Source organism: Pelophylax lessonae, assembly GCF_965119305.1.
Source record: "Pelophylax lessonae genome assembly, chromosome: 3".
Classification (NCBI taxonomy): Eukaryota; Metazoa; Chordata; class Amphibia; order Anura; family Ranidae; genus Pelophylax; species Pelophylax lessonae.
The window spans coordinates 462601682-462621089 of NC_138770.1; positions in this window are offsets into that span (position 1 = coordinate 462601682).

Here is a 19408-nt window from a genome sequence, read left to right on the forward strand (position 1 = left end):
TTGACAAACCACTGATCACTGTTGTCCTCTCCTGGGTCGGGGGCTCTGTGACGACCCAGGCGTTGGTGGACTCTGGTGCTGGTGGTTTGTTCATTGATAGTGTGTTCGCTGCCGCCAATTCCATTCCTCTGCAGGCCCGAGGTTCTCCACTGGCTCTTGAGGCGATAGACGGCAGACCCCTTCTGCCGCCACACGTGACTCATGAGACCCTTCCAGTGGGGATAGCCATTGGTGCCGTTCACAGAGAGTCGGTCTGCTTCCAGGTTATTTCGTCTCCACACTACTCGGTGGTCTTGGGGTACCCCTGGCTCCAGAAGCATAATCCGACTTTCGATTGGAGATCGGCCGAGATCCTCTCGTGGTCACCGCAGTGTGGGGCTAGTTGCATCCATGGGCCTGTCAAGTTGCTGTGTACTTCCTCGGACTCTCTGTTGCCTCCCGAATACGAGGAGTACCGGGATGTATTCGATAAGGTGCGCGCGGTTGCCCTACCTCCGCACCGCCCATACGATTGTGCCATCGAGTTACAACCTGGTGCCGTTCCTCCTCGTGGCAAGGTCTATCCACTGTCGGTAGCGGAGAATGAGGCCATGGAGGAGTACGTGAAGGAGGCGCTTTCACGCGGACACATTCGCAAATCCTCGTCCCCGGCTGGGGCTGGATTTTTCTTTGTGAAAAAGAGGGGCGGTGAGTTGAGGCCTTGCATCGATTACAGGGGTCTCAATCGCATCACGATCAAGAACGCTTACCCGATACCCTTGATTTCCGAGCTGTTCGATCGCCTCAAAGGGGCCACGGTCTTTACCAAACTCGACCTGAGGGCGGCATATAACCTCGTAAGGATCAAGGCGGGCGATGAGTGGAAGACCGCGTTTAACACCAGGACCGGTCATTATGAATCCTTGGTTATGCCCTTTGGGTTGTGCAATGCGCCCGCAGTCTTTCAGGAATTCATTAACGATGTTTTCCATGACCTGTTGCAGCAGTGTGTGGTGGTCTATTTGGATGACATCTTGGTATATTCTGAATCCATGGAGACCCACATTCTGGATGTCAGACGAGTGTTGCAACGGTTACGAGAGAACAAGCTGTTCGGTAAGCTTGAGAAATGCGAATTTCACCGATCCCAGGTAACCTTCTTAGGTTACATCATTTCCGCTGAGGGGTTCTCCATGGATCCTGAGAAGGTTTCGGCTGTCTTACAGTGGCCCCAGCCCAGTGGTCTTCGCTCCCTGCAGCGCTTTTTGGGCTTCGCCAATTATTATCGGAAGTTCATCAGGGACTTTTCCATGCTAGCCAAGCCTCTCACGGATCTGACCAGGAAGGGCAGTAATTTCCAGGTCTGGCCGCTCGAGGCCATCCGAGCTTTTGAGGCTCTAAAGTCCGCCTTTGTGTCGGCTCCGATTCTGTCGCATCCCAACCCTGGGTTGCCCTTTGTCCTCGAGGTGGACGTGTCTGAGACGGGAGTAGGCGCCCTTCTGTCTCAGCGTAGAACACCAGAGGGTCCTCTGCTTCCTTGTGGGTTTTACTCCCGGAAACTGTCTTCCGCGGAGTGCAACTATCAGATTGGTGACAGGGAGTTATTGGCCATCGTGCAGGCCCTTAAAGAATGGAGGCACTTGCTCGAGGGTTCGGTGGTTCCGGTCCTCATCCTGACGGACCACAAGAATCTGACCTACCTTTCTGAGGCCAAGAGATTGACACCACGTCAGGCCAGATGGGCTCTGTTCTTGTCACGTTTTAATTACGTGGTCTCCTACCTACCCGGTTCCAAGAACATCAGGGCGGATGCCTTATCACGGCAGTACTCCGACCTGTCCAGGGAGGAGTCGATTCCGACTTCGGTCATACCTCCGAATCAGATCCTGGCCGCCATTGGCACCAGCCTGACCTCTCCCCTGGGTGAGCAGATTTTGGCGGCTCAATCTGGTGCTCCCTCTGGGAGACCCAACGGCAGATGTTTTGTGCCTGAGGAGTTGCGCACTCGGTTGTTGCGAACCTACCATAACTCCAAGACCGCGGGGCATCCTGGAAAGAATCAGCTGTCCTGGGCTGTTTCACGTCTGTTCTGGTGGCCTTCCCTACGTTCCGACATCGCCGCATATGTAGCGGCATGCTCCGTTTGTGCCCAGAGTAAGTCCCCTCGGCACCTTCCGTTGGGCCTTCTGCAACCCATAGCCACCGGGGAGCGCCCATGGTCACACCTGGGGATGGATTTCATTGTGGACCTCCCTGCATCCCGAGGCCATACGGTCATTCTCATGATTGTGGATCAATTTTCCAAAATGTGCCACTGTGTTCCTCTCAAGAAGTTACCCTCTGCACAGGAGTTGGCCACGATTTTTGCCAGGGAGGTCTTCCGGTTGCACGGTTTGCCCAAGGAGATTGTGTCGGATCGGGGGAGTCAGTTTGTGTCCAGGTTCTGGCGCGCCTTTTGCTCCCAGTTGGGGATTCATCTCTCCTTCTCCTCGGCCTACCACCCTCAGTCCAATGGGGCCGCAGAACGATCCAATCAGGCCTTGGAGCAATTCCTTCGTTGCTATGTCTCCGATCACCAAGACAATTGGGTTGACCTCCAGCCTTGGGCTGAGTTTGCCAGGAACACGGCAGTGAACTCTTCCTCTGGGACGTCTCCCTTCATGGCCAATTATGGGTTCCAACCTGCCGTGTTACCGGAGGTATTCTCTTCCCAGGATATTCCGGCTGTGGAGGATCACCTTTCCGTCCTACGTGCTTCTTGGGTACAGATCCAGAAGTCCCTTGAGGTCTCTGCGCAGCGCCAGAGACTCCAGGCTGATCGCAGACGAGCGCCTGCTCCTTCCTACCAGGCCGGAGACCGTGTATGGTTGTCCACCCGCAACCTCAACCTTCGAGTGCCCACTCCCAAGCTGGTGCCTCGCTTTGTTGGTCCCTTCTGAGTGCTTCGCAGGGTAAACCCGGTAGCCTATGCCCTTGCGCTTCCTCCTGGCATGCGGATCTCCAACGTGTTTCATGTTTCCCTGTTGAAGCCACTGGTGTGTAATCGTTTCACTTCCTCGGTTCCTCGGCCTCGTCCGGTCCAAGTGGGCAATCGTGAGGAGTATGAGGTGAGCAATATCCTGGACTCACGCCTGGTCCGCGGTCGGGTGCAGTTTTTGGTTCATTGGCGTGGTTATGGTCCAGAGGAGCGTTCCTGGGTTCCCTCCGCAGATGTCCATGCTCCTGCCTTGCTCCGAGCCTTCCATGCACGCTTCCCTCAGAAACCGTTCTTTACTCAGCGGAGGAGGGGCCCTTGAGGGGGAGGTACTGTCATGGTCTTACCTTCTTGCTGTTCTCCTTCGTTTGACATGTGCTGGCGGCCATCTTGGTTTCTGGGTTTCTTGTAGCCTCCCACCCTGCGGCTCCTCCTTCCCACTGGGAGGAGCTGGATGCCTAGCTCATATATATAGGAGGTCTGTGGCTTCAGTTCCTTGCTTGGTCCTCCTGTGTTCACATGCTTCTAAGACTGCTGCTGCTTCTGGTCCCTGATCCTGGCTTCGTCTGACTACCCTGCTGGTTCCTGATCCTGGCTTCGTCTGACTACCCTGCTGGTTCCTGATCCTGGCTTCGTCTGACTACCCTGCTGGTTCCTGATCCTGGCTTCGTCTGACTACCCTCCTGGTTCCTGACCTCTGGCTTCGCAAGGACTCTGCCTCGGTTTCGCCATCCGTTTGGACTTTTGCTTTACAGCTTGATTTTCAATAAAGCCTTCTTATTTTCACTTATCTGTTGTTGTACGTCTGGTTCATGGTTCCGTGACACTCGCTTTATAGACCCCCTATAATTGAAGGGGTCCACGGATACTGGTAAGCATTTATACACTTTGGGTGTTCTGGTGGAGGTGTATATTGCTACCAAGCATGTTTCCCTCATCTATACTTGGATATTCATTGTCAACTTATGGACTATTTGGTTATATATTCATTTATGGACATTTTGCAGTGATTTTGCACATTTTGGGAATAATCCATATCTTCCAACACTGCACTTTATATTTATTTGACATTATTTGCACAGATTTGGTGTGTTATATTTATATTTATTTATTTTGATACAATTTGCACTTTATTTTGCACCATCTGCACAATATTGTATTTGTTCATATTAGTGATTTAGTTGAGCGCAATCTTTTAATTAGTAATAATTATTTATTTTTTCACTTTTTACGGATCACATGTTGATTGCTGCTTCTAATTTAGGATTTTCCTACACTATTAATATTGATTTTTATTGATTTTCACTCACTATAATTTTATTCACCATTTAAATTGTACTTCCTTTGCGCGGGTATTTGGGTCATACCACATTTTATCTTTCTTTCTTTTTGGTGTTGGTGTTCACATACAAAGGATTTGGGAAGACTGGCTCTCCTACGCATGCTGGGACTTGTGGTGTGTTTTCTATAGAACATGTTTATTTAGTCACTGGAATCAATATTTTTCACCTTTCTTCTATGGATGCTTTATGGACTTATATGATCATTTGTATTCATGTTTTTATTATACATGACCCTTCTTTTGCTTTTTTGTCATTTTGTATCATATCTGCAAGAGAACTTGTTCTTTCAAAAAAAAAAAAAGTCTAAAGATGAAAATAAGGGAAAGAAAGCCTAAAAAAGAAATCGGGTGCAGCCATTACATCTAAGAATTGCTAAGCTGCAATATAATAAATGTTTGCTTTTTGGTTTAATACTGTCATCATCCATCAGAGAACTCAAAAAGAGCCTTTGATGGCACCAACCAGTGCCAGTAAATCAATTACAGTATATTTGTAAAATAATTCTCCATATAAAATCATACAATTACTAAACCTGTCTTACCATTCCTGACCTATCACCTGTTTCCAATGTCTGCTGCTCCATACACTGACCTTGACTAGTAGACAGGCCCTAGGTCATCCTTCTGCCAGGATGCTACAGTACCTTTGGTGGGACAAAGCTGCTTCAGGTAAGTGTGCATTATAACATCTCTTATTGTACACACTTGCACAGAAACACAAGCAGCAGAATGGCCCAGATTCAGGGCAAATTCACATCACACAGCATGCATGATGAGCTGCATTGCTTTCTAAAAACACAATATTCTTACAGCGCATTAACCACTTTAAGACCGGAAGGATTTACCCCCTTAACGACCAGGCCCTATTTTGTGATTCGCCACTGTGTTTCTTTAACCACTTACCGCATATCAACGTACCGATACGTCGGTACACTTTGCTGGTTAGAGGCATCATCCCGGTACCGTGGTTTGAAGCCGACGGTCGGCTTTCCGTCGGTAATGACCGATGCGGCTTGGGAGCCGCTCGATCGTTACCCGGGGGGGCGGGAGGGGACGTCCCCCCCCTCCCGCCGCCTTCCGTGGCTTTGCCCGGGGCTCCCGCCCCACCGGGAGCCCCGAGCACCCAGCCGGCACATCCACCGGCTGGATGGAGTCCCGATGAATGCCGGAAACGGCATCGATTGAGGCTCCAATGACGTAACCCGGAGGCGGCGTCCATGACGTCACTTCCGGGTTACTGTGCTGCAAAAGGCGGCAAATTTAAAAAACGGCTGTATGCAAAAATGCCGTTTTCGGCGTTTTGCATACAGGGAAGTGTAGTGGAGGGGTCTGGGGTCTTTTAGACCCTCGATCCCTCCATAAAGTGTACCTCTCACACATATTGCTGTCACAAGGGATGTTTACATTGCTTGTGACAGCAATAAAAGAGATCAGATTTTTTTTTTTTTTAAAAAACCTGTAATAAAGTTTAAAAAAAATAAAAAATAAATAGGAAAAAAAAATAAAAAATTTTGCCGCCCCCCTCACCGTTAGCTCGCGCACAAAAAAAAACGTATACGCAAGTCGAGCCGCGAATTAAATCGCTGTTCAAACCCCACATGTGAGGTATCGCCGCGATCGTCAGAGCGTGCGCAATAATTAAAAAAAAAGAGCTACACTCTACCTCTAAACTGGGAACCGTTAAATAAATTTAAAGCGTCGCAGATTGAGATCTCTATTGACCGTAGTTTGTCGCCATCCCACGGGGGGGCGCAATTTTAAACCGTAACATGTTGGGTATCTATTTACTCGGTGTGACATCATCTTTCACAATATACAAAAAAATGGGCTAACTTTACTGTTAAGTATTTTTTAAATGCAGTGAAATGTGATTTTTCAATTTTTTTCCAAAGAATGGCGTTTTAAAGACCGCTGCGCAAATACCGCTTGACAAAAAGTTTTGCAATGACCGACATTTTATTCTCCAGAGTCTTTGCTAAAAAAATATACATAATGTTTGGGGGTTCTAAGTAGTTTTCTAGGAAAAAATACTGCTTTTAACTTGTAAACAAAAAGTGTCCGAAATAGGGCTGGGGCTTAAGTGGTTAAGGAACAATTGCGCGGTCCTGCAACGCTGTACTCAAATAAAATTGATGTCCTTTGTATCCCACAAACAGAGCTTTCTTTTGGTGGTATTTGATCACCTGTGCGATTTTTATTTTTTGCGCTATAAACAAAAAAAAGGGACAATTTTGAAAAAAAAACAAACAATATTTTTCACATTCTGCTATATGACATTCTCGAAAAAAAAAAAATGTAAAATCTAAATTTTTTAACATTTTAGGCCAATTTGTTTTATCCTACATATTTTGGTAACAAAAATCGCAATAAGCGTATTTGGTTGGTTTGCGCGTCTACTAACTACGGGAAAGATTTATGTCATTTTTATTGTTTGTTTTTTTTACTAGTAATGGCGGCAATCTGTGATTTTTTTGCGGGACTGCGACATTGCGGTGGACAGATCGGACCCCTGATTGATATTTTTGACACTTTTGGGGGGACCAGTGACATTACTACAGTAATCAGTGCTAAGGATGGATGTGCTGGAACTGGAGAGAGTCCAGAGAAGGGCAACAAAAATAATTAGGGGAATGGAGGACATCAGCTATGAGGAAAGACTACAAGCACTGAACTTCTCTCTGGAGAAGAGACGATCGGGGGGGATATGATATCAATGTACAAATACCGTACTGGCAACCTTAGCATAAGGAACAAACTTTTCAGAGAAAGGGAATACAATAAGACACGTGGCCACTCACTAAAACTAGAGGGAAAATGGTTTAACCTTAAAATATGTAAGGGGTTCTTTACTGTCAGAGCAGTAAGGATGTGGAATTTGCTTCCACAAGCAGTCATATCAGCAGGGAGCATCGATAGCTTAAAAAAACGATTAGATGGGCACCTTAAAGACCACAACATAAATGGGTATACAATGTACGGTTAACAGCAAACACACACACACACACATCATAGGTTGAACTGGATGGACTGATGTCTTTTTTCAACCTCACAAACTATGTAACTATGTAACAAAAATATGCACTGTTTCTGTAATAATGACACTGGCAGGGAAGAGGTTAACATTATGGGTGATCAAGGGGTTAAATGTGAGCCTAGGGGAGTGATTCTAACTGTGGGGGCGGGGCTTCTGAAATGGCCATAGAGACAAGGGGCTCTGTGATCATTCCAGGGAGAAGAACGATCAGCTGTGTTTACAACAGCTGACCGTTCTTCTCTCTCAGCACACGCATCGGCTGCCCCGCTGACGATCTGGGGCAGGAGTGCGCCGCTGATGGCGTGCGTTCGCCCCCTAGCCTCCTGAGAGTGAGCGACGTATACCTACGTCGCTTTGCCCAGGAGCGGCTGCCTGCCGCAGTATATCTGCGGTGGGCGGTCGTAAAGTGGTTAAACATGCTGCACTGTCGAAAATTGCAGCATATCTTACATTTTTTTTCAGCACACACCAACAAAGGGATATGATGTGAACTAACGTTAGAGGACATAAAGAAAATTGCCTTGTTCTGGCAATGAGATTGCATTTGGCAATACTACCCGATATAGCTCAGCACTGCTGGTATGAACGGTTCTTAGTGCTCACTGGAGTAGTACAGCTATATTTCACCCAAGCTGGGCAAACATACTTTTTCTAGCAGCCATTCTGTCATAAGTGAATTTTGAATGAACCAGTATATAGCCCTTTGAAATAATATAGAAAAAAGGAAATTCAACAATGGAAAACCCACAGAATTGGCTTCTTCTATTTAGGTTTAAAATTTGCATGGCACTTGAAACTGTTGACCTTGCTCTGTGCTTAGACACTGGGGATAAAATAATTTAATAATAATAAATAATTCCTACACTGAAAAATAATATAATATGCTGGGAGAGGGAGGGAATAAGTGTGTAATAAATGTAAGTGAAAAAGTACAGTTACACTTTAAAGGAAATGTTATAAATGTATTCATCTATGTATTATGTTCAACAGCAAATAAAAACATTTTTTTAAATCTTTTAGGGGTTTCACACCAGAACGTGGTGCAGGAAAGCCATGTTTTATGCATGTTTCCCACACTGCGCTTGAAACGCACTGGGTGTGCAACCTGCTGCAGGTGTCAATATATTCCTAATGACACCTCAAACGCAGTGCGTTTGGCTGCACCGGATTGCATGGTTACATAGTTACATAGTAGTTGAGGTTGAATAAAGTCAACAGTTCATCCAGTTCAACCTGTGCGGGTGTGTGTGTGTCAGTGACGTGATCATTTCCCATAACCCTGAATGTTGTGATCTTGGAAATGATTGTCCAAGCATCTTTTAAAAGTAGCCATACTCCCCACAGCTACCACCAAATGGTACTGCAGTACTATTTGATGCAGTGAATTTTTGAAAAGCTTTTTGTGTGATCCAGTGTGATTTCAGCTCATTCATTTGAACTGCGTTCCTGTTTGATTCAGAGGTTTGAACAGGCCCAGTCATATAATTATGAAATATGACTTTTACATAATTTGTGTTTAGCCTTGTGCAGCCAGCATATTGCAAGTGCAAGTCTGGTACTCCAGGTTATTAAGTTAGGTTTACTGTTTGACTGTCAGATCTAGCAGGATCCCGGTTTATACACAAACCTGAATAAGTAAGTTGAATAACTAAGAGCTCAGTCACACAAGTGGCAGTCCTTAGCACTTCTCTGAAAAGCGACCTGTGCTGGATTACTCTTCAGAAAGCAGTTGACAGCCAGCTGGGAAGAGATAGGTAGCCTTTTCAATGCCTGTTTTAACCTGGAAGAGCCCACACTATAAAGCCATATGGAGGATTCACACAGCATCCTTGAATGGATCACATTCGGTGGTAGTATTGCTCATGGAATGGGACATGGGGAGTAAGCTTTGCTTTGTCCACAGCATGTGTACAAAACCATCTGGCCACTATTGCAGCTTAAAGCGGAGTTCCGGCCACAAAATCGGCATAATTAATTTTGGACCATCCGCTTCCTATTTGTCACCTGAAAAAGAAATGCATAGTTATGATTTTTTTTGTTGTTTACTTACCTGGGTATTGAAGAAAAATATACTCACCTTTCTTGCACTACCTCTCTCTGCGGCTGCGGCCCGCGCCGTCACTTCCTCTTTGCGTTGATTCCTGGGAGCTGAACGTCATCTCTGCCAGGAATCAATGCGCCTGCACCGGCCCCGCTCGTCACTTCCGGTGCGGTGCCTCATTCCCTGCTAAACAGCTTCTGGGCATGCCCAGAAGCTGTGGAGGAATGCGGCGCCGCACCGGAAGTGACGAGCGGGGCCGGTGCAGGCGCATTCTGGGTGAAGAGGACGCGGAAGAGGACACGCTGGCTTCAGCTGCCCACATCCGAGATGGCAACGCTGGAGAAGAAATTTTCTAGGTAAGTATTTCTTCTAAAAGGTAACTGCGACCCGGGACAGTACAGAGGCTATCCATTGTGGAATGTACTAGCCCTGACTGTCCCGGGGGTATTTTTTTTTAAAAAAAAAATTTAGTGGCCGGAACTCCGCTTTAAGGGGGGGGGGGAGTTGAGTGACTCAACCTCTTTTTTACCACCCCCTTAGAACGAATGAGTGGCTCTCCCCACTTTTTATCTCCCTTTATGCCATCTAGATCTTCAGTTTGCAGAAGCTAGCACTGAGCTCTCCTATTAGGCAACCCCAAAATGCATTTTTACATACTTTAATAATCGCAAAGGGAAATTGAGAAAATTGTTGAATACTTTTCACAAAGGAAAATTGTTGAAGAAATTTGGAAATTGTTGAGTTGAACATATACTAAAGCACCATGTTCATGATTATTAGAAAAAACAAGGCTGTTATAGCAAATGAAATATATAAAATATAATTTTATAAACATGTAAACTAAAAAATGACCACAAATCACCCATTTCCCTTTAATATTAAGAAAACGTCTTTAAGGAGTTGATTTAGGAATGCAGATAATGTCTAATGGTATGAATAAGAAAAGCATCAAGAGTGGGAGAGAAGGGCCTGTGGAAAGTTGCCAAGTTACACAAACTGCACTTGTCTGTGTTCTTAAAGCCTGCTATTATTTCTGAATCGCGTTTGCAAGTAATAGACCTCAGAATAATAAGAGCTGCAGGTTTTAAAATTTTCTCCTTTAATATGGACAATCCAAAGAAATCTGTTTTAATACCCAAAGGTTTATGGAAGGAATCAGCTTGCACTGAAATATTTCTCAACAACTGAACTACCAGAAGGAAAACTACTTACTGCATAAAACCATAAACTGCATAAGGCCTCTTGCACACGATACTCCTGTTTGAGCATCTCTCGGCTTGAAAAAGCTCAGTACTGCTTTTTTTTTTTTCTGAGCGCTAATACAGCCCATTAATTGTAATGTGCCTATGCACACAGGAGCGTAAACAAGCGCTGTACATTCTTCAGTAAGAACAAAATAGAAAAATCTGCATTTTTAGTCAGTGATTTAAGCCTCAATGCATGCAAATACTCACGAATACTCGTAAATACTCGCAAATACTCGCAAATACATACAAAAAAAAGGTCTGGAAAAAAAAGATGATCAAACAGGAGTATTGTGTGCAAGAGGCCAAAAGGAGATGCTCAAACAGAAGTATCGTGTGCAAGAGGCCTAAAACTGCGTAAAACCAAGAAGGATGGAAAAAAGGGGTGGATTTACTAAAGGCAAATAGACTGTGCACTTTTGCAAGCGCAGTTGCTCCAGAGCTTAGTTAATGAGAGAGGGTTCTGCAAAAATTTTTTTTTTTTTTCCTTGCATGTGATTGGGTGTTCCTTGTAAAGTAAAAATTTACCTCATTTACTAAGCTCTGGGGCAATTGCGCTTGCAGAGTGCCACTGTACTTTCAAACGTGTAGTCTATTTTCTTTTAGTAAATCAATCCAAAAATGACAGTCAGCTCCATGGCGTGGGAGCAACTGTGTCAAGATATTTATTATGATATAGTAAAAAGATATGAACATGACTTTCAGTCTTCTTATTTCAAGTCATTATTGCTGTAAGTGGAAGTTTTGTATGTGATACCTTTCTTCTTCACCCCATTCTCTTACATTTGTTTAAGTAGATGGAAAAGTAAAGTCAGGCAACTATTGCCTAATTTCTGTATATTAACCACTTCTGGATCGGAAGATTTTCCCCCTTAATGACCAGGCCATATTTTGGAATTCGACACTGCATTACTTTAACTGACAATTACGCGGTCGTGCGACGCTGTACCCAAATAAAATTGATGTCCTTTTTTTTCCACAAATAGAGCTTTCTTTTGGTGGTGTTTGATCACCTGTGTGATTTTTTTTTTTTTGCGCTATAAACAAAAAAATCGACAATTCTGAAAAAAAAAAAAACAATATTTTTCACTTTCTGCTATATAACATTCTCAAAAAAAAATTTAAAAATCTAAATTTTTTAACATTTTTAGGCCAATGTATTTTCTGCTACATATTTTTGGTAACAAAAAAAATCACAAGAAGCGTATTTTGATTGGTTTGCGCCAAAGTTATCGCGTCTACTAACTACGGGAAAGATTTATGCAATTTTTATTGGTTTTTTTTACTAGTAATGGCGGCGATCTGCGATTTTTAGCTGGACTGCGACATTGCGGCTGATAGATCAGACCCCTAACTGACATTTTTGACACTTTTGGGGGGACCAGTGACATTACTATAGTAATCAGTGTTAAAAATATGCACTGTTACTGTAATAATGACGCTGGCAGGGAAGAAGTTAACATTGTGGGTGATCGAGGGCTTAAATGTGAGCCTAGGGGAGTGATTCTAACTGTGGGGAGGCGTGGCTTGTGAAATGATCATAGAGACCTGTGATCCTATATAGAAGGATCACAGGGGCTCTATGATCATTCCAGGGAGAAGAACGGTCAGCTGTGTTTACAACAGCTGACCATTCTTCTCTCTCAGCAGGGAGCGATGGTGGGTGTCAGGCGGCAATCGGAGCCACCTGCCCTGTGCATCGGCTTCCCCACTTCCCCTAGCTGCAGGCGCGCGACCAACGTAGGTCTATGTCAAATTGGGCATGAGGGCCTCCCTGCTGCAGTAAAAAGGCGGCTGGCGGTCCGGAAGAGGTTAAAAAAAAATATCTTTTCAGAACCCCCCACCCCCAAATAGCAGTAAAATGAATGCCCAGGATCTTTCCCATCCTTTTATAATTAGATATGATGTAATTAGCATTATTTGAGTCAAAGACCAGTCCGGCATCTTTGGTTTGTTTTGTTTATTTTATATTGGGGGTGGGAAAAGGGAATGAGTGGGTTACTCCTCTGGCTCAACTAGGAACAAATGGGACACTTTGAAGAAAAATACCTTTCAGCGCAGTCTTGACGCCGGCTGGTTGCCGACCAACGCTTGCTGGCTCTTGAAAAACACTGACTTGCTGAACTGTACTTGAATTTGACTTCTGACACTCTGGTTAGCTCAAAAGTCCCCAACACTGCTCCCTCCAGTCCTTGCTGACTGAGGTAGCCTCTGTATATTGCTTCTGCTGCTGAAACTCTCAACACTGTACACTGCACACTGCACGCTGTACACTTTAACACTTCAGGGCCCAACCACTGGCGCCCCCTCTGTACTTCAGCATCCTCTCACTAGGCACCCCCTCTACACTTCAGGGTCCTCTCACTAGGCACCCCCTCTACACTTCAGGGTCCTCTCACTAGGCACCCCCTCTACACTTCAGGGTCCTCTCACTAGGCACCCTCTCTACACTTCAGGGTCCTCTCTCTAGGCACCCTCTCTACACTTCAGGGTCCACACACTGGCACCCTCTTTGATCTTCAGGGTCAACACTGACACCCCCTTTACACTTGCTCCTGCACCGGCTAGCTAGCTCCTGGATCCCTATGACCTTCACCAGAATGGTCCCCTCTCTCTAGGCAGACCTCCAGGGGCAGTTTGCAGTACTCAAGAACTGGGAATGCTTTCCTGAAACTGGACCCCTCTCAGCTCTGCTGGTCCTCTGCACCGGATCCTCTCTGCAGCTCAGCTCAGCCTTCTTTCCCCTCTCACTAGGCAAGCCGCCCGGGACACCCGACAGGAGGAGAGACAGCCGCACTCTCCCTCCTAGGACTCTGCTTCCCGCCAAAGACCTGCATCATGTGCTCCCCTCAAACTTATATCCACTCCCAGAATGCTGTGCGACAGAATCTGCCTTTCTGGGGTAGATACAAGCCTGAGTGTGCCATTGGTTGGGGTTCCTCCACTGCCCAATGAGAGCCCTCTAATAGAGCACAGTGGGGAGACTCCCCAGTCTCAACAGCCACACCTGGGAACCATGACAACTGAAAACATGGCCCTGCTGTTAAGCAGACAAGGCCCACTATACTTTTACCTAACACCTACTTCGTAGGGTGCTACAGTTGTAATATTAGCATTCAAGCTCATTCAATAAAACCCACTACAAGGTGGTGTGCATAACAGCACATAAAAGCACAGAAATAAATGAAGACAGCAAGCTACGTTTTTTTCTGCATGTACAGTACCGTATATATGGAAATGGATGGTGTTGAAAGGCCACTTAGAGCTCAGATTGTGGTTGGTTCTTATGAGTTTGAACCATGTATGGCTACCTTAAGGGTAGTAATGCCAGCAGTGGATAGGCAGTGACTTTGAGGATGCAGAAGCATAATTCATAAATAATAAACATAAATTAAAAAATGTATTCCCTGGACTGCACTGGGGCAGTTCTGTGACCAAATTTGCAGCTTCCACAGGAGAGAGAAAGGTTATTTAAAGAGAACTTATTGTGGTTATTAGATATTACTTATTAACAGATTAGGGTTTTCTAAAGAAGTGGATAGCAACAATCCTCCGTAATTTCAAAACATATTGCATATAATATAGTTTCAGTAATGCCAGAGCTTGCACTCCACAGCTGTATGAACTCTGCTGTGCCCGGGGCTCAGCTTTATATTTAAGGTAGCAAATATCTGTCAGGAAAATGCATGAGTTGCAAATAAAGTATAGTAACTGTCACAAGTCTACCACGTGTTCCCCTTTTAAATCTTGAATTTGGTGTTTTGTTAGGTTCCTGTTAGTATGCGTTTCTGCTCGCTTAGACCTACGTCTTATTTATTCTGTTATGTTTGTAATTTAGGGGCTTCATCCTTGCAACCTGAGGCTGCACTGACTCTCACACAGCAACTCTGCCTGTTTCTGGGTTTGATCTTGGATCTTCTGTCCTATATATTGTGATCTGATCTGTAATAGCTTTAGCTTTGTGTGGTGTGTCTGTCTGCATTGGTTCTTACTCCTGTTTTTCTGCGCATCCAATGACTCCTGGTTTTTTGTTTGTGCCTGTCTCCTGTTCACTTGCACTGTAGGGGAACATTACTATAACTGGAGCACTCAGAATTTGGTGCAACTGTGCATGGTAGCCAATCAGCTTCTAACTTCAGCTAGTTTAATTAAGCTTTGACAATAAAGCTTGGAAGCTGATTGGTTTCTCTGCATATTTACATAGTTAGGTTGAAAAAAGACACAAGTCCATGTAGCTAAACCAATAAAAAACAAAAAAAGAAAACACAACCATACAATCCCATATACAGAGCTGCACCAGATTTTGAAAGCTCCAGTTTTAGTAAATCCCCCCAACAGTCTATTCCTGTCTGTCTGCTGTTGTCCAGCTAGACAAACCTTTGGGTCACATACTGAGATCTGCCCTGTTGTACAAGTCCATTCATACCTTTAATGGACCCTGCAATTTCCCACCAGCTGGGAACATGGTGGTAAGAGCACCTTTCCATCAGCTGGCAACATGGCATGCTCCTGCCCCTTTGCCCCCACCTGCACCCCCCTACCATTTACTTGCCCCGGATATCTGCTATTCCTCTATCTTCATATACGTATGTCTTAGTATATATATATCATAGATACAGCCAGGTCTGCTACCTGTGACAGTAGGTAAAATGAGATTCCATTAAAGTTCCTACTCTAGCTAATTAATAAAAAACTGCAGCGAGGCTTTTTGTGAGTCATACAGTCTGACAGCATACAAAAAGTCAGGCAGAGTTCAGATATGTGTCAGAAGGCAAGATTGAGAAAAGGAAAACAAGGAGAAGATCCTTCAAAAGATCAGTCTTCATGGAAAAACAATTATAATGAATTGGAAACACTGATGGAACTGGGAAATGTCTGCACAGAAAAAAAAAATAGGTAGTGTAGGAAGATTAGCTCAAGGCAGTGCTTTAAAGACACAGTCCACGAACTAATTATTTTTAAAGGTCTTTCCTTTCTGACTTTAATAAAAGGAAGTTCACAGAACACATACGGAGCGATTTTCCAGCAATCTACATAATGGACACTAGCTTGCTCTTGCAATGTTGCTGCTCTGGTCCACAGGCTTGAGCCTTTGTCTGTTCCTCCAGACAGTACTCAATCTCTTTTGTGCACACATGCATCTCTAGCTGCTTCCTTGCAGGTGGAGGATGCAGCCTCCTACTCTCAACCTAAAAGGGGTTGTGCACAGCTGCACAATCAGTGGGAATTAGTTGCTCCCAAAATGTGGACCCAGGGTTGGGGACTTCATCCCTCTCATGTCTTGGACCCAAACCAGGATTTACCAAGCCCTGACAAAAACCAACAAGCTTGTTATCTTTTTATATGACACATGTTCTGGTTCCCCTCACCTTGTATGGGTGAAAACCATAGATGATCCTGCAATTCAGTCACAACTAAACTTTTCCATTGTCAGCTGGCATTGTCCTCCTGTAACATATCTCTAAGTAGAGATGAGCTGATTTTCCAGTCTGAGGCTTGAACTTTAATCGGTTTAGCACCCTACTTTGGCAGAAGCCAAACATTATTTACAGAAGTGGTTTTTCTACCGTTTCTATACATGAAAGCTTACAGCTGTCAATGGTTTCTAACAAAGCCAGGTCCCTGGGAACAAAAATGTCAACAGGAATCCCTACTCCTTTTAAGCAAAGGAGCGGACATAGCAGTGACATCATTGAACATGGCCATATTTGGTAAATGATGTCACCACTATCCCCATCCCTTCCCTTATATAGCTCATGACAGTCTGAGGCCTGAACTTTAGCCCGATCAGCCCCCTGTTTAGGGGGGAGTCAAAAATCAAATATAGAAGCGGTATTTCTACTACTTCTACTGTATATATGACAGCTTACTGCTGTCACTGGTCCCTAAGGAAGCCATGTCCCTGGGAACCACCCCTACTCCTTTTAAGCAAAGGAGCGGGAAAAGCAGTGACTTCATTGACCATGGCCATGTTTGCTCAATGATGTCACCACTTTTGCCGTCCTATCTCTTATATAGCTGATGACAGCTGGAGGAGCTGTCATTTGGCTATGAGTACTGCCTGGATTGAACAAGTACACCGGATCATCGGGTTTTTTTTTTTTTAGCAAGGGCTGCTGTCTCAGGGCCCCCTTACAGTATTATTAAACAGGACTTTCAGGATTCCAATAAGCCCCCATCCACAGGCCCCCACAACACCTGGCCAAGCTTGTGGAGATGAGACTCTTGTCCACTCCATGTAGAGGGCCTGTTGCCTGGTATGGTTCATGAGGAGGGGTGCATGCTCTTTCCCCCTTTCCTGGCCAGCCAGGCTGCATGCTCAGATTAGGGGTCTGGTATGGATTTTGAGGAGGACCTCTCACATTTATTTTTGTGGAATCCCCTTTAAATCCATATTAGCCCCAAAATGGGCATTGTTTTTTTACAGATTCAGCTCCCATTCATTTCAAGAGGGTTCAGGTTTGCCATATTCATTTCTTTGGAGTTCTGTGAAGGACCATGCTCAAACCAAACCCAGGGCATTTTGGCTCATCACTAATCCCTAGGTCTCTATTTTAATTCTGGGGGTTGAACACAGAAGCCAGTGGAAATCCAGGTATGATCTAAACCAGGGGTGTTCAACCTACAGTCCATGGGCCGCATGCGGTCCAAGATGGCTATAAATGCGGCTCAGCACAAAATCGTAAACTTACTTGAAAATGTTGATTTTGTAAAAATGCATTTACACTAAGTAAACATATATGGCCGTGTCTCTCTTCACTATCACACCTTATTCATGTCATCAGTTTTCGGCAGCACCTATATTTGTTACCACCTTTTTCTAAGGATAAAGCACACAAAGGGCAAAATTAAAACCAAAATATCTGATGAGCACTATTGGAATGTTTTGAGAGTTTCTATTACATCAATCGAACTAGATATTAATGCATTAGTTTATGAAAAACAGAGCCAAATATTGCACCAATTTTATGTTGGCCTCTTTTAATATTTTTAATAAACATTATTAATGTAAAAAAATTAAGTTTTATTACTCAGATAGATACATTATCTATATCAGTGATCGGTAACTTGTGATCTGTCCAACTTTTTCTGCTCATTAGCTATCCTTATTGGTAGTGCATTTTATGTGTGGCCCAAGACAATTCCTCTTCTTTTAATGTGGCACAGGGAGGTGGAACTTTTGCTTAACCACTTACGGACCGCCCACCGCAGTTTTACATCGCTACTTTGGCGTTAAATACTGGTGTTATGGCAGCAGGTAGCTGCCATAACCCCGGTATTTTATAACAGGGTGAGTGGTTCTCTTTCACATAAAAGTGATCCCAGCGACAGATTCACAGCGGGATCACTTTTATGGGCGGTGAGAGAGGCCCCCCCCCCTCCCACCGCTTCCCGGTCGTTTTCCCCGCTTACCGGAGCCGTTGGTGGCGGGGAAAATGATCCAGTCCTTTTGGGTCCTAGGCAGGAAGTCGAGTGTGAGCAAGATGACCCCCACTGGACTCTATGAAGTGACGTCATACGGGGGCATCCTCCCAACGGCCCTAAAGCGCCCATTTTGACAAAAAATGAATTTATTTTTTATTTTTTGCTTTTAAGTGAAGATGTGAGATCTGAGGTCTTTTTGACCCAAGATCTCACATTAAAGAGGACCTGTCCTGCTTATTTCTATTACAAGGGATGTTTGCATTCCTTTTAATAGGAATAAAAGTTATCAAAAAATTCGTTTTTAATGGGACAGTGTAAAAATAAAAAATAAAAGGTAAAATAAATAAGAAAAAAAAAATTAAAAGCACCCATCCCTCCGAGCTTGCACGCAGAAGCGATCGAATAAGCAAAACTGGTAGCCTGTAAAAATTTTTAAAGCATCGCCTATGAGTCTGGGTCCACATTTTGGGAGCAACTAATTCCCACTGATTGTACCAATGTTTGTCACCATTTCACAAGCGTGTGCAATTTTGAAGCATGACATGCTGGGTATCTATTTACTCAGCATAACATTGTCTTTCACATTATAGAAAAAAAATTGAGCTAACTTTACTGTTTTGTTATTTTTTCAAAAAAGTGTATTTTTTCCAAAAAAAAATTGCACAAATACGGTGTGAAATAAAGTATTATGATCTCCATTTTATTCTCTAGGGTCTCTGTTAAAAAATTATCTATAATGTTTGGGGGTTCCAAGTAATTTTCTAGAAAAAAAATACAGATTTTAACTTGTAAACAACAAGTGTCAGAAAAAGGCCTGGTAATTCAGTGGTTAATCAACCATATAAAAATAAATAGATCCCCATCATTACTCAACCCTACAGACCAAAAGACTTATGATATCTAAAAATCAATTACATTGGGATATTCCAGATCTTCCAGAGGATGATGGCAAGACATATTAGGCCTGCATTTTACCCCAGTCATTTCTTCTAGGGCCAGGTTAATTTAACTGAAATATTTGCATATATATATATATATATATGCGCATATATATATATACCGGTATATATATATATATATATATATATATATATATATATGCATATATATATATATATATATGTGTATATATATATATATGCACACACACACATATATATATATATATAAAATTATATTATTGATTCAATTATAATTCACGCGTTATATATTATATATATATATATATATATATATATGTGTGTGTGTGTATATATATATATATATATATATATATATATATATATATATATATATATACACACACACATATATCTATATATAATATATAATGCATGAATTATAGTCTAATCAATAATATAATTTTATT